Source organism: Polyergus mexicanus, unplaced genomic scaffold (assembly GCF_030449975.1).
Source record: "Polyergus mexicanus isolate NDT 795.1 unplaced genomic scaffold, iyPolMexi1.0 SCAF_14, whole genome shotgun sequence".
NCBI lineage: Eukaryota > Metazoa > Arthropoda > Insecta > Hymenoptera > Formicidae > Polyergus > Polyergus mexicanus.
In genome coordinates this window covers 6,397,151-6,412,805 of record NW_027223334.1, presented here as the reverse complement: position 1 = coordinate 6,412,805, position 15,655 = coordinate 6,397,151, and the positions used below count along the sequence as shown (strand labels likewise).

The 15,655-nt window shown below is 36.9% G+C and overlaps 1 protein-coding gene across 5 annotated transcripts in view; it reads left to right on the top strand.

Moving 5' to 3' along the window:
- Positions 1-15,655, top strand: part of LOC138939398 (limbic system-associated membrane protein) — a 143,610-nt gene that overhangs the window by 63,235 nt on the left and 64,720 nt on the right. For 4 of the 5 annotated variants that reach the window (XM_070307152.1, XM_070307150.1, XM_070307148.1 and 1 more), the window contains exon 2: positions 97-179. The gene's annotated coding sequence lies outside the window, so the exon portion shown is untranslated. The remainder of the gene's footprint in view (positions 1-96; positions 180-15,655) is intronic. The other variant, XM_070307149.1, reaches the window with a different exon arrangement.

The window sequence follows — 15,655 nt, the reverse complement described above, 5'->3', positions numbered from 1 at the left end:
TATTTTCAGAGTATCGAACTAGGAAGACCCTTTAATGTCAATTTCGCTGTACGCAATGTACTTTAAGCTAATCTCGTATTACGTTTTTCGTTGCAGTTCAATGGAGAGCGAGATGTTACATTTCACCGCGCAAGGATTTTGAGGGACGTCCCGGTAAGCTCCACAGCATCCAGGATGCAGTGAGTGGAGCGTCAAATTATTCGATTCTATCGCCCTCGATTTTTATCGAGGACTTATTGTCGTGACATTTGCATGTGTCATGTATCATCTAAAATCCACGGGGTGGGCCTCGCTAACGCGCGTATGCGCGAACGGCCGGACGCATACGGATGCGCGTCTACGTGATCGAAATTTCGTACCGGCACGTTTACGGCCCGGTAATCAATGCGAAAGCGACTAATCAGTTGCCAGCTGCGCGCGTAAATTGTCGTTTCGAGTGACGCAAATTGCCGCAACTCCGCCGCCAGCGAACTCCCCGAATGGAAAAATGCTTCGTACATATACGAAGGGCCGGATAATAAAGGAAGGAGCGCGACGCGAAACCTTGTTACATCGATAAATTCGATTAAAATTCACGATGCGGAATTTTGCGCATTATGCCAATTTGCCAAATGTGTGAGCGCGGGAGTAAAAATAAATGTATTTACGTATCCGCGTCGAGACTAATGTCCGAACAGGTCGCAAATATCTCCCGCGAATCAAGATGAACGATCGCATTCGCAGTTAATTTAAATCATGTTATTACGTTAATTGTTGATTTTATCAACGCATCGCATAACATTAATACACATACTTAAAACGTTAATACACGTATACGCGCTCGCGTAATATTTTATGAAAATTATTTAAGCACATACACATATACACACACACACACACACACATATATATATATATATATATATATATATATATATATACGTATATGTAGATGCATATAATGGATATACGCATATAAATATTTACATCAGCGTGCTTGCAATCATTTTGTTCGCGTATTTATGCATCACCGCTTTGTTCGCGAAGGACGCTTGATTGATTATACCTGAGCTTGCTAATTACTCAACGTAACATTTCGATTACCACACGCAACGGTTAACTACATCGGTGTTTCGATTGATTAATATCAGTTTATTTAGATTAATGCACAATAACAGAGGATTAATCGAAAGGGTAATCAATTATTTGTAAGATAATTGCGATTTTTTTTTCTTTTCTTTTTTATAGTTTTAATGTTTTAATGTTTTAATCGCGTTAATTGGTTTTCATGTATTAAAATATCGTCATCGAGATAATGATGGTGACCGTAATTTTATTTTATAACGGAACATTTTTTTTTTTTTTTTTCTTTGTAGTATCGTTATAATTAAGAAACCTCCCTGCGGTACGGCAACAAAGAGCGATTAAGCTAATTGTTGGCCCTATTAATGCGCGTGCACCTGCGATACTATACATGCTTGGTAACTCGATCTAGATGCACACCGCACGTGTGCAACGCGAATCCGCATTTACGTTAGCGGGCATCAATAATTCTAACGTTATCGCGATATCAATCTATGCCGAACGAACTGTAAAATAATCACGATCGTGTGTGTCACCGATATGATATATTATCGCGGGTAACTGCTCGATTAAGGCGCGCGTATTACATATTTCGCGTGGTTGACAGGTACGCGTGTGCGATAAAGCAATAATAATCCAACCGTCTATAAACACGTTACGATGATACGAGCTCTGGCGGTTAAAATTAAAGATTTAACGTTAGTTAGATTAAAATAGGGGCACGGGGCGCGATTTTCCATATAACGCGAGCGAGGCGTCTCACGGTTCGAATATTCGAAAATCCCTCTTGCAATGGAGCAGGACGATTATCCGGCTATTACCTTAATTGCCGGCACCGTTAATGCGAGTATCCACGCGCGTGTAGTTATTCGGATGGTCGACGCTCCCCACGCACGCGGGTCACCGGATATCGGTCTTGCATATCGCCGTTGGTTTGGCTCCAACGTCCCCGGGGAGACGTAGCTCTCGCGAGTGTCATGTCGAATTGCCCGGGCCAACGGGAATCCCGATGAGTTAAACTAACGGATCTCCGAACGGGAACATCTACTACACGGACGCTACATTAGATCTCTGCGGGAAGAACCGGGGAACTTGGTCTATAATCTGTAAATCGGGATTGCAAGCGAAACTCTCGAATCTCGAATCTGAAACGTTAGTTGCGTCAGTGCGATAACATCTATTCGTCCAAAATCCTCCTCTCAGGACTCTGAGATATCTTACAAACGTACCCGACCTCTGTCTCGCGAGGAGACACAGTTTGTAAAAGCTATCGTTGAACCCCATATATTTCATTCGATATATATTAACTCTGTATTTAATTCGCAATGAGATATTTGACAGAAAATGAAATATATTGAAAGTCTACATATAGGCGATTGTCTTGGAGATTTCGCGTTACAATAAAAAAACAATAAAAACAATAAAAACGAATAGATAAATAGACAGGATCTGAAATTTTCCAATCAAGTGTTGAGAAAAATAATTTTACATCGTTTTCGAAATATAAACGTCTGAATAAATCTTATAAAATAAGCTCTATGAAATTCCAATGTCGAGGGTAAACAAAATTTAAATTTATAATACTTCGGTATTTGGAGGCCGCATTAATAACTGCGGCAAGCGCCGATGGAGATCGGATGCCTGCAAATTCACGCCGGATGTATCATCCCGTATAGCCGTGTAACCGATTAGAAATTCCTGAAGGGTTGTCCACGAGTATGCCCGACTTGTAGAAAGGCATCTAACCGAGTATCGTCGTGGCTTGCGCGTAAATTATGCACTGCGACGCATACTATGCGTCACATTGCCCGTCCATTATCGAGAGCGCGCGAAGAACGGAGCTACTACGGTGAGATGCCAAGGCAGGGTGAGCGTAATATCGCTGATAACGTCCATCACACTCTGGCACCGTAACCCATCTTCCTTGGTGATAGTTAACGTTGTCGGCGGCATTACGTGTATTAATCGAAGAAGAGACGTCACTTATCTTACAGACGTAATAAGGATTATCTCAGACACAATTACGGACGCATTATATGCGAGTCCAACATTTTCACGAGTGAGGATTTTCATGAGATAAATGAAAAATTTTCACGAAATATAAATTTTCATATCTAGCGGAATGAAAAGAATGATACTTATATAGATAATAGATATATACTGTATTTTTAATTCTAATCAATTATTGCACCGACGACGTACGAACAATCAGTTTGATATCAAGGCTTTATCATAAAAACTACACACAAAGTCCATGAATAAAAATATTTTATTTATACACGCTTTTTATATCTAATATGTAAAAAGATTTTATTTCGATATCGAGAAGATAATAATATATTTTCGCGTGCAAACAACGATCTTATTGACTTAGCCTTTAAATAAAATGCATTTCTTTCTCATTGATCGCTTTTTTTATGGTATCACCGAACAATGCCCGCTCTCGTCAAAATTGAAAGAGTCCCGTCTCTTATTAAACAATGTCGGTATACGTGGCACTCGACGCGTTTATAGAATGACATTACGCGAATGACAGCGCACGGCGAATGAATTTGCCACGTGTCAATAAACGAGGATACGGGATAAAAGATGGATGCTTGTTACAACAACTACATTTTTATTGATATTCGGATAACAAAGGAGCGTTAGATCGGAGACGAGTCGATCTGAATGAGACACTGACGTTGATATCCTATGAGTGCGAGTTATTGCAACGCGGTTGGGCTAATAACGACATACTGACCTCATATATCATCGTTAGCCCATCGCAATGACATCATTGCTATTGTTCCAGCGGTCGCGGCGAAGAGAAAAAGATAATTGATCAATCAACAATCTCGCGGGAGACGAAATCGTTGAGTGCGCGCGAACGCGATGCGCGCGTTCTTCCTCTTAAGAAACAAATTTTCTCATAAAATCCGAGGCAAGAACGCCGTTACTTAAGAGTCTGCATATATTTATATGTTCTCGCGCGGTAAACTATAAATTGGAATTAACCCGGAGCGGTACGCAGAGAGCGCCCGAGCGAGTTTGGAAGCTTTCCAAGAGCGCGTAGCGCGTTATTGACGTTACGAATCGAGTAAAATGCGGGTAAGAGAAAAGTTGCGGTTGCGCATGCGGCGGCGATTGCAAGGTTAAATCAAAATTACCGAGATTTGTTAAGCAAACGAAAAGGAAAGGAAACTAAAAGGGAGTCTCGGAGCCTCCGGTACATACGCTGAGAAAAAAGATCAACTGCGTAGTAAAAAAAAAATATATAATTAACATTCCTATTTTTATAGTTACTACTAATATAATTATCGATAATAATAAATATAGTTGCCCGCCAAAAGTAATTGTAAATTATGATAAATATTGTAGAAGCAATGTTGGGTAATATTTATTTTAAATAAGAAATAAAAAGATAAGGAATAAATGGAATTTATTCGTTGTTTACGAATAACGAATTAATTAATTTGTTATTATTAATAAATGGAATTTATTCGTTATCTTTTGATTCGTTATTCCGAAGTTTTTAAATAAAAAAGTGAGTAAATTTTTTTCAATGACTTTTATCTTAATTTGTGATTTCAATATCTCTTTTCTCAAACATACTATCAACAATTTTGAAAGATAGATTAATCATTGTGGGGTATATGAGAAAAAAAAATCTCTTAACGGGAGCTGAAGAAGATATCCGCGTATTGAATTTTATAAATAATTTTTGTGAACAATGAAATATTTTTCAAGACACTTCAATCGTGTGTCCTGATCCGATAGAGATATTTTAGAACCTATCATAAAAAAATGATACAAGAAATTAATAATTGCCTCAAAGAAGAAATCAAGAATATTTTTATCTCCCTTACCTCTTTAAGTTCCCATGTAGGTAGCAAATTTTCTGCTCTTTTGGTCTTTGCTTGAAGTCGGAAAAAGTCATCATAAATCATAAAACTAGTTAGATTTCCTAACGTCTATCTATCACTGTAGTAAGGATTAACTTATTAAAGAAATTGTGTGGAAACAACAATTACGAAGAATCAGACTCCCTTAAAGATTAAATAGAATATTTGAATATTACTTTAGGTTCGAAGCAATCATTTAAAAAAATTGTCATATAAAAAAATATTTATTTTATTTATTCATTTAAAAAAAATTATTTTTACTTCGAATTAAAAAATAACGAATTATAAGTTCTCTTTTTCGAATACGAAATAAATGAATAAGAAATTGAAATCGGATAATGAATAAACGTATAACAAAATATTCGTTATTTATTATTCACTTAAAATTTTATTCCAATAACGCCCAATGCTAAAAGAATCTTTGTTTTTCTCTCTTAGTATATAACGCAGGTGCGAGATGTTACACCTGCTTAACTCGAACGCGGCATGCAATTATGTCGTGAGTTTATGGCGCGCCCGGTATAACCGCCCGTGGACTGCGTTACGAGGGGAAAAATACAACCGGTACACGTCGTTATATAATTAGCTCTTCATTACATTTGACGTCCATTAACGTCCTTAGCTTCGAAAGCTTTAGCGACCCGAGTAACAACGAACCGCCGGGAGTCCCTATATACGCAAGAGCCGCGCGAAATTTCGCGTCGATGCTAAATCGAGCATATCCTCTATTTCGATGTCAATTAATATTCCACGCGTTTCACACTTTGTAATAATCGCTTCACAAGAAACTGCATTCGCAGCGCAGTACGAACTTAAGTTCTCCCGCGATAAGACGCAAGCGCGGCTTAGAGTTTACGCTTGTATTCTTCGCGCGAGCTATCGGGATTGCATAATTTATGCAAAACTTATGCACAAAGATCTTACTTCCGAATATATAATGTGGTTTTATTTATAAAACTAGGTAATAATTAAGATAAACGTCAATTTTACCTTCTTTTAATAAATTCAATATATATCTATATTTATCGAATAGTCCTCCCTTAAGAATGGCAACTGAAAATTTACGCTAAAATTGAACATGATGGAAAAAGTCGTAATTAATATGAGCAAAATGATAAAATTTTTTTTATGTATTTTTTCTCTCCTAAATTATTTTTCACCAGTTTAAGTCAAACTATTATATTTTCGATATATTTTTATAAAGGTTTGGTAATAGCCAAAAAAAAAAAAAGAATATACAGAGGAACGGAAAATTATTATACTTTAGATCCATTAACGTTCTAATTTTCGGAAAAATAGATCAACGATCAGTTTTCCGCGAAGTTTGCACACGCGCAAAGATTTCTTATCCGTCTATTATCATCGACCACCGTTAATGCTCCCGCATGCTTTTTACCACAACAGCGGAAAATGCGAGCGTTTCCTGAATTTGCGACAAACTTTAATATTCGCGAATCATTGCTCATGTTCGTTTTATACGTGAAATAAAAATTATAGTTCATATATGATATATTCTATGATTTCCAAGAAAGATCATTAACAAATTTAAATCTCTTTACAGTCTCTGCATAAAATGTATTGTATAATGCGGAAGTTAAATTTTGAACTGTCACACGATAAATCTAATACCCAAATATTTTATCATATCTACATAAAAACAATTGACTAAAAATTAATCTTTTCTAATATATTTCTCTAGAGCAAAGTTTTATTAAATTTTTATTAGATACGTACTTGTACAATACAATTAATGAGAAGTGCTTTTCACGACGATATACCTCTTGTTTCAATCCCCTTGTCTGTTAATTGAATATCTACTCAAATAAATATCTACTTGAATTAAAACTTGCTCGCTCAAAGGGCGACTTCTTTGGAAGCGATCGCTTTGTAGTTTTATGTAAAAGCTGTTCATCGATTAACAAAGCGGATGCTCCTAATCACGCTCAGTTGCCCACCTAAACTTTCTATTGACAAGTATCGCCCATGATTAACGAGAGAGGATACTTACGGAGTTGCTGCAAAATCTTGGCTACTCGGGAAGGGTCATCCATAATCCTTGCTCACAAAACGCTCACTTCGATTCGTAACGACTCTTAATGGCCGCAATTCATTCATTGGTATGCGTATACAAATTGCCGAGAAAGTCTGGCGTAATCTATCCCTTTTCTTCGTACCCCTTCACACGGGGATCCAAAGAACTCTTTCCGGGTGTGAAAACTTTTTCCTTCAATCTGAGAATCCTGAAGATTAGCGAGCAATTTAGGGGCGTTCGTGCAATGTGAAAAGTTCTTTTTCAATCAAACTCATCTCGCACAAATGTTTTAACGTCATTCACTTGCGCGCAAGTGAATTCGTTTCACCTCAAGCGCGTCAATTTATTTTATATATATTTTGTGTATTGTGCCATTTACTCTTTTACTTAATTTTTATAGTTTGCTTCTGACGATATTTTCTCAACGAACAATTCCAGCAGTTCTAAAATGTAACATGTTTCCAAAAGTAACGCGCTCTCGTTATTCGAGACCACTGACATATTTGGCAACGAAATTTAATCCGTTGACCGAATTTTTCACTCACGGATTTTCGGAACGAATACCACAATGTTTACGGTACTGTTGCCAAATAGCGAAAATCTTGTCTATCGATCCATTCACCACTGGCATATCACAAAGGGAAAAAAATCTCGTGTAAAATTTTCACAATTTTATACAAAACTTAACACGCAAACCAGTAAAATTATACTGGAATTATGTATACTCTCTTAATGATTGCGACTTGTGCAATAATCAACGCTTAATTATGAAGCGCAGTATGACACGCAAATCAAATTACGTTGCTCAGTAATGATATTTTTCATTTTATAATTTTACGTATCTCTCCTTACATATATAATGTATATAATTAATCATATTGCACGATTAAATATAAAATTTTGAATTGTGATACCGCGTGAAATATATATACAGGATGTCCCAGACCACCCGTACACACCTTTTAAAATAAAAATAAATGGCTTTTATCAAAAATCGCGAATATTTTTTAAGTAAATCGGATATGCTTTATGGAAGAGCGATATTTTCACCGGAAATACGCCATCCGGACCGAAAGTTGAATCTTTTGAAGGGAATATAATACTTTTTATTACAGATTCGAATTATACGTGAAAAAATAAGAAACTTTTGTATCAAACGTTTTTTATGAAAGTGCCTCTGTCAACCTTAAAATTGATCTTGAAAGTAAGTTCATAATTTCATCACAGTTACGTTCATTTTAAAAGGGGTGTACGGATAGTCTGGGACACCCTGTATATATATATATAATTGGCGAGCTATAAGAATTGATTTAAGGATGTATGTGTCATATGTTAAAACATTGACAAAGCATGAAAATTTCATAGACTGTTCTACTATTTCTTCTGAGTATCTACGCAAAATCTGAGCACAATTCTTTGAACGGTTTGGAAATTATTTAAGTTTAAAGTTACTATCGATTCTTATGAAAAATCGCGTATTGTAGTACTTATTACAAATTTGAGAAGAAAATAGCATTGCCAGCAAAATACAAATTTTTACATGTATTAAGAAAACTCTAGTAAATATTTGTGCAAAATTTGATTTAGATCAATTTGCTCGTTTAAAAATTATTTAAAAATTGTAGAAAAATATTATCTCTCTCTTTCTCTCTTTTTACAAATTATTTGTTTTTCTTTGTTTCTTGCAGTTGATTTTAGGAAATATTCACGATCAAAAGTTTTTGTTATAAATTAGAAAAAAATATTAATTACAACTATTTTCTTTTACGAAGACGTTATAAACCATATTATTTCGAGATCTTTCAATTCTTTTTATAATCCGAATTTATTTATTCGATTTTTTGAACAGAATTAACGTAAGAGATATATATCTTTTTTAATTTTGATAGTTTTTTATTATTATTGTACAGCCAAAACATTCTTAACAGGACGCTCGATGTTCTTCTCAATCTTTCTTTTCATTCAAAAACAATTCAAGAATCATTTTAACGGCCCCATTCAGGCATTTGGATTCCTTTTTTTTTTTTTTTTTTGCATCACACAAGACCGAGATTCCCGCGCGACAAATGCGCGTTCGCAAATACATTCACGTATTCCAGCTGCCGCCACTTGGTCGCATCCGCTCCCAAGCTTCTTCTCCGCCCGGGCTCCGCACGAATCTTCCGTACGACATTTAGTCGTTCCGCGAAGTGTAACGAGAATATAATTTTCCAGGACGCATATTACTATCATTGGCAGGACGCATCGCCCCCGCGACTCGTCCGCCTCATTTGTCGTATTCGACTCGATGCGAGCGTTCATTACATTTTCGCGCGCGCTATTTTCCCTGCGTTCATTCAGCTGCAGCTGACTCTCCTTCGTTAGTATTCATCTTTTTCTCGTATTCGAATTATACCATTCCCTTAGCGACTTCTCGGTCCATCCCCCGGACTATTTCATTTCGTATCTGCGCAAACTATAACGACGAAAGAGCATTCTGCGTGTCGCTTTACGACTGCATCTTGCATCGTAAACGGGTACCGTCTTCTGATTATCGCCGGGTTATTTAGTTCGGAAGAAATTGCAGATTGTCGTACGAAGTCTTCTTATTTCGTGGATGAAACGTTACCTCAAATGGCCTGAGTTATTTCACAAGTTATTCCGCTCGAAAAGTTTTGAAAATTTGTGGAAAATACTTGGAAAAGTTTCGCGCTTTTTTTACTTAATGCAACCTTGTTCATCGCAACACGACTCTCGCGAGAGATTAATAACCCATTGCGCAAGGCATTCAAGAATGGATTACGCGCAATAGATAGCGATCGTCTGTAGAACAATGCTACCGGCACAGTGGATGTAATTTATCACAGTGCATATCATAGTGCAGAGAGAGAGAGGGAGAGAGCAAATTTGTTTGCTTCTGTTAATTCGACGATACACATCCTCGCCGCGCTAAATCTATCATCTATTAAGAATGAGTACACATCACCGATATATCCGATATATTGATATCCGATTATTCAATAATGCGGCCGATAATATTCACTTACTATTATTTAGTTTATCAAACTGAATTAATACATTATTAATATATTGAATTAAAATTCTACTTATTTTCGTCTATTAAATTCGGCTGTACGCGATGACGTTGTTAACGTAACATTTGACATTATTTGATATTGCGAGAACACCCTCGACAAGATTAATACCGGCTAAAGTACACGGAGGGATGGATAGTAGATATTAGGTAGATAGGTAGAAATGTTCTAACGACAATAAAGTAACATCTTCATCAGTCGCAATTTGTCATGTTGATGTTATGAAAGTGGAAGCTAGTTTGCTGTTTAGCAATGCAGCGCGCAAAGCTGCCATCTCTCTAACAACACAAGGAAAATTGACTTAAATTTTTTCATAATCTCGTTCAGGGAATAACGAGGTATTCTATCGGCTAAATCAACAATTTTCTTTTTACACAATGAATTTTACGAAGCAATTGAATGCAATTATTTTGAATGATATTATTTCTCGTTTTTCTTCTCGCGAAATTCCTCGTGAAAGAATATTGCACAAATGTCATATCACTGATATATATATATATATATATGTCATTACATTATTTTTTATATAACTATAACAAATTAAACAAATAATATAATAAATAGATAAGAAATTAATTATAGATTAATTATGAGAGTAACATGCTCAAACTCAAGCCCGAAAATAACGATGCAATTTGCATAACAGGGTAGAAAGCTTATGACATGTATTCTGACACGCGTGTTAAGTTAGAATGAAACCTAACCGCCGCGACCATACAAACTAGCAGTTCGTTAGTCCGAGATCAGGCTTCTCTCGTACTTGTCAGCTTGTGATATCTATCTTTCAGCTATTCCATCTCCTTCCATTACCGAATACCTTCTCGCGAGAATGAGTGAAGGTGGAAGCATCGTGTTTCGAGTTTGTCCCGAGAGTTCGGCGATTTAATATTCGAGCATGTCGCCTTGATATTCAGTGGACAGATATTAGCATGTAGAGCAGAACGCGCTATGGACCAAGTTTCACGATGGATTTTGCTTCCGCTCTGTTGTGCGTCGAGCGTCGAATTCTGTCGAAAATTGACTGAAATTTCCGTGCTTTTAACAAGCGACATTCGAGTCGCCGTTTAAAAAAGGGGCATATATTTGCCACGCCGTGTTAATAATAATAGTACAAAGACACCAGTTTTTTTTTTTTTTTATTGTTACATAACTATAAATAGCGTTTAGAGAAACTAAATGTTTATTTATTGATAATTTGTCAATTTTTTTGCAGCACTTTACTATATTAATTTTAAATAATAGGGTTTTTGTACTCGTAACACTTGGGATACTTAATTGTTGTAAAATTTCCAGATTTTTATCGAGATGCGCGCTCTTGGAAAAGTAATGGATATTCGAAATATATATATATATATTTTTTTTTTATCGTCGCGCAATGAATTTAGGTATGTAACGAAAGTTGTTGGCAGTACGAATCACAGTATGTATTCCACTCCCGTTGTACCCGATAAAATTTCACTGCTCGTAAAAGTCATAGGGGCACTCGTCAAACCGTGCCGTCAATTCCGTCCGCCAATTTGAGATTGGAGAAGGTGAAATCTCTTTCACGGTCGTGCTTGTCGCCGCTCAATATTTTCGATTGCATCGTGTCCCATCGGATTAATTGATCCTCCTTTCGGTTCCCTCCTGCCCCGAGATTGATATATTGTTTTTTTTTTTTTTTTTACATTCGAATATAACTTTTTAATCGCATTTGTGCGAATCCCTTATTTCTTCTCTCCATATTTACATTTTTCGTAAATCCATGAGCGCGGACAATGCACATATGCATTTCGCTAATATGGTAATTGCTTTTTTCATCTTATCTCTTTATTATTCAGCGAATTATTATTAATTTTATTATATTGTGACCGTCCTTTCTTTCCACTTATTTTCACTTTCTCGTACTAGGATCAATGCGTTGACTCGTAAATTTTGATGGCAATTAAATTCGATTGGTATAATTCATTTTCCATGAACCAGTAAATTTTCGCCAGGCAAAAATATGCGATGTCATCAGATTGGATGTCATCGGCTTCGCATTTCTATGAGAATGAGCGGGCAATAATTACACAAATCATTATTTTTTTTTTACATGATCACTGATAATCGCTGAATTAAATCGTTTATCGTCAGAATTTACACAGTCAATTGATTAATGATTATGCAAAATCGGCAGTTTTTGCTGTTTACCACATGCATCTATCTAAAAAAGGAAAACAGCATATTATACCACATTAAACCGCGTAGTTTCAATATGTAACATAATGTGACGCGTGATAATGTCATTGGCGGCCATATCGTGTTTTACGTTTACGTTCATAAATTTCAAGGCGACATGATGATGAATCGACAGTGCAACATCTCATGCCAGTATGTAATATCTCGCAAAAAATGTAACTTTGCAGGATAAAGAGAGGATTTTTTAAAATTGCACGACACACACACACACACACACATGATGTAATGTTATTTATTTCGTAGATTATTTATATTTCTATCCAATAATATTTTATTCTAACACCAAAAACGCTTGATGATGAGTCGCGCGACCGCGGTTACGGGAAAAGGTGCGAGAACGAATACCGTACAATCGTCATCGATAGATAGTCGAATTAACACACGATAGGATAAACGTGGATTTATGAGTCCGCGCGTTCTATCGGAAACCTCGATCTGCAAAATTTTATCTACGGGCAATAAAAGTCAAATGCGCGGTCGAAACGATCGATATATTCCCGTTACCGACAAAAGCTTTAGCCGCTTTTGGATCAATGGCGAAAATGCGCGCGTTCGGCTTATCATCGGCCGAAAATTTCATAGGCCATTTTCGGCTTACAAATGCGTTTATTTATCTCATTCACGATCGACGTGTAATCGGTATTTTCGATCCGCAATGCGGCGCTAGCCTCTCCGCTCCCTCTTCTCCGGCTACACTTTAATAGGATTATTATCCGGTACGGATAGATAGTTACCTCTGTCATTGCGACTGCTTCTCTCTATCTTTCCTCGCGCCACTTTTCGTTCTTTGGTACACCCTTTACATGCTAATGCTCCGCTGCTGAATATCATACGAGCGGCTTCTGAATATGAAATAGTTCGAAATTGAAAAGAGGGAACGTTGTCTTCCGATGTGCTCTATCTTTCTCGACGGAGTTACCGTGACGCGGACGAATAGCGGGTCTACGTCCCTGCTTATACTTACTTATAGTAACTACTCTCTTGAAAAAGACGTGGAATAAAAGGAAAGAGATAAAGCTCGAAATCTCATCTCTCTCGTGATTAATTAGGCGTCACCGCTTCTAATCATTCGCATTTTGTATTATTATTTTTTGCGGCGAATCGCGGAGCTGTACTTTAATATTTAATATCGTCTGAGATGTCGTAAGTTCGCCGTGTACTCGTAAAATGAATAAAGTGATAATTACATTACATTCAATTGCGAAGGAAATATTAATTGCTTTCGTATACGCGCGGAGGCTTGCGCGATAGTAATTTCTGCGATGGAGCTCGATACTCGTAACAATTTTATAATTTTATTTTCCGCCGATGAAACCTATATACAATGATATATCGGAATCGTCGGTATAATGTATGCGCGTGATTAATGATAATTAATTGAAAATTTGCCGCTTCGCGATCGCTCTGTTTTTAAACTGTCGCGTGGGGATCACACGTGATGTCACGAGTGCGCGCTTGCACGGTAATAAATTATCGTGCGGTCGAATCTCGTTAAAATTAATCCTCGTGCTCTCCTATTCCCACATTCCCCGCGCTTAATACCCCGCAACGATGTAACCTTGTAAATTGTCGTGACTTGATGCTAAAATCCCATGTATGCGGACTTGGTATACACGTTTATCACGTACGTGAGCAGCGTTGACGCTGCTTTACTAACTGGTAAATGCATTGTTGTTGAAATAAAGACGCCAATTAAAATCTTATCACGCATCTATCTGTATCAATAAAGATTGGATTTATAGACGGTTCAATTTGCTCCAGATTGTGAACGAAAGGCACGATAATGATGTGCAATGTGTGAATCGTTCTCTTTTTTTTTTTTTTCTCATGCTAGATTTTGTCTTTGAAAGTGAGTGGAGAATCGACTAATATCTTCGTTCTATTCATTCGTGCGTTTATTCATATGAAATATAAATTAACATCAGAAACGTGTATCATGATTATTAAATATTATGGTAAAAAATAAAGCACTCGTAGACATTGTAATATTTACATGGATACATCGGGAAGATAGAACTATACATTGATAAGACGAGACATTTCTATTATTTCTATTTGCATTTCAAGCATCGCCGCAAGCAGGCGATTTCCAGAAGCTCTCCAGAAGCGCAGATCATTTACGATAAAAGATGACCGCGCGATGATCGAACGCACGGTATCATCGTATGCAAAAGCGCACGGTACAAGCTGATTCGATTTTGACGAAGCTACCATCTACACGGCTACGCTAGAAATGGAGATTCCGGGAATTTATGGTTTTCATTTCTTGGGCGGTGGCGGACGTGTTATTCGCAGTGTACGTGACGAAAATATTCAACGAGTCGAACGTTGGCCACATCGTGTTCTTCTGAAAGGAACACGACGCTCGTGCCAGATCCGCTATAACGCACTCCGGTATGTAAGTAACGGATTGTAACACGCGGTAGCGATTTCGTGCTACGATAAGCGCGAAAGATGTTTCCTCCATCGGTTTTCCATCTCTTAAACTGCTGATGCAAATTAAAATGCAAGATTAAACTCTGCAAAATCCGTATTTCATATCACCTAAAATCAATTAATAAATTCAATTAATATATTTAATATATTTTATATATTAATATATTTAATATATTTTTATATATTTAATATATTTAATATATTTAATATATTTTCAATTAATATAATTAATATATTCCATTATAATATTTAATTAATAGATTTGAGATAAAAAAAAAATTCTTTAGTTTCGATTTATCTTATTATTTCTCTTTCTCTCTCGTCTTATGATTTTGACATTAAATTTAAATATTGTATTCTTTACCCTTTACCGTGTATTTACAATTGTCAATTCGAGTTTCAGCGCTCATTTACAATTATCGATAACTACTTCCATCAAAGTACATTATTATATAAGGGTCGATTGTAAATATCAATCATGATGGCTCGCATTTATATTGTTCTTTTCGAAGCACGTTTTCGATTTCAAGTGAAATAAGCGCATTATTACTTCACTGTAGCGCTTTACCGTAGACATAAATAAGATCCCTTTCCGCGGCATAACGATCTTTTTACCGCAGGCCATCGAAATAGATCGAGATCGAAAGAAAACAGCGTCATGCCGGGCACACTAGACGCTATCTGTTTGTACACCGGGATATGAATCGACCGCAAAAGTATCTCGTCTCGCGAAAGAGGCCCATTTCCCAAGACGACGTCCGGTGGCTGGTTTCGTCATAAGAACGCGCCAGAGAAGTGAATTGGGTCGGCGCTCTTTCGACGATCGATCCCAGGTTATACCCAGGCGTCGTTGAACTAAGGGAAGTTCAGAGTTCATCCGGATGTCGCGAGCGCGTCCTTGGAGACTGGAGCATCGCTGTAATAGAGTGACGTTGTCACGTGTACAG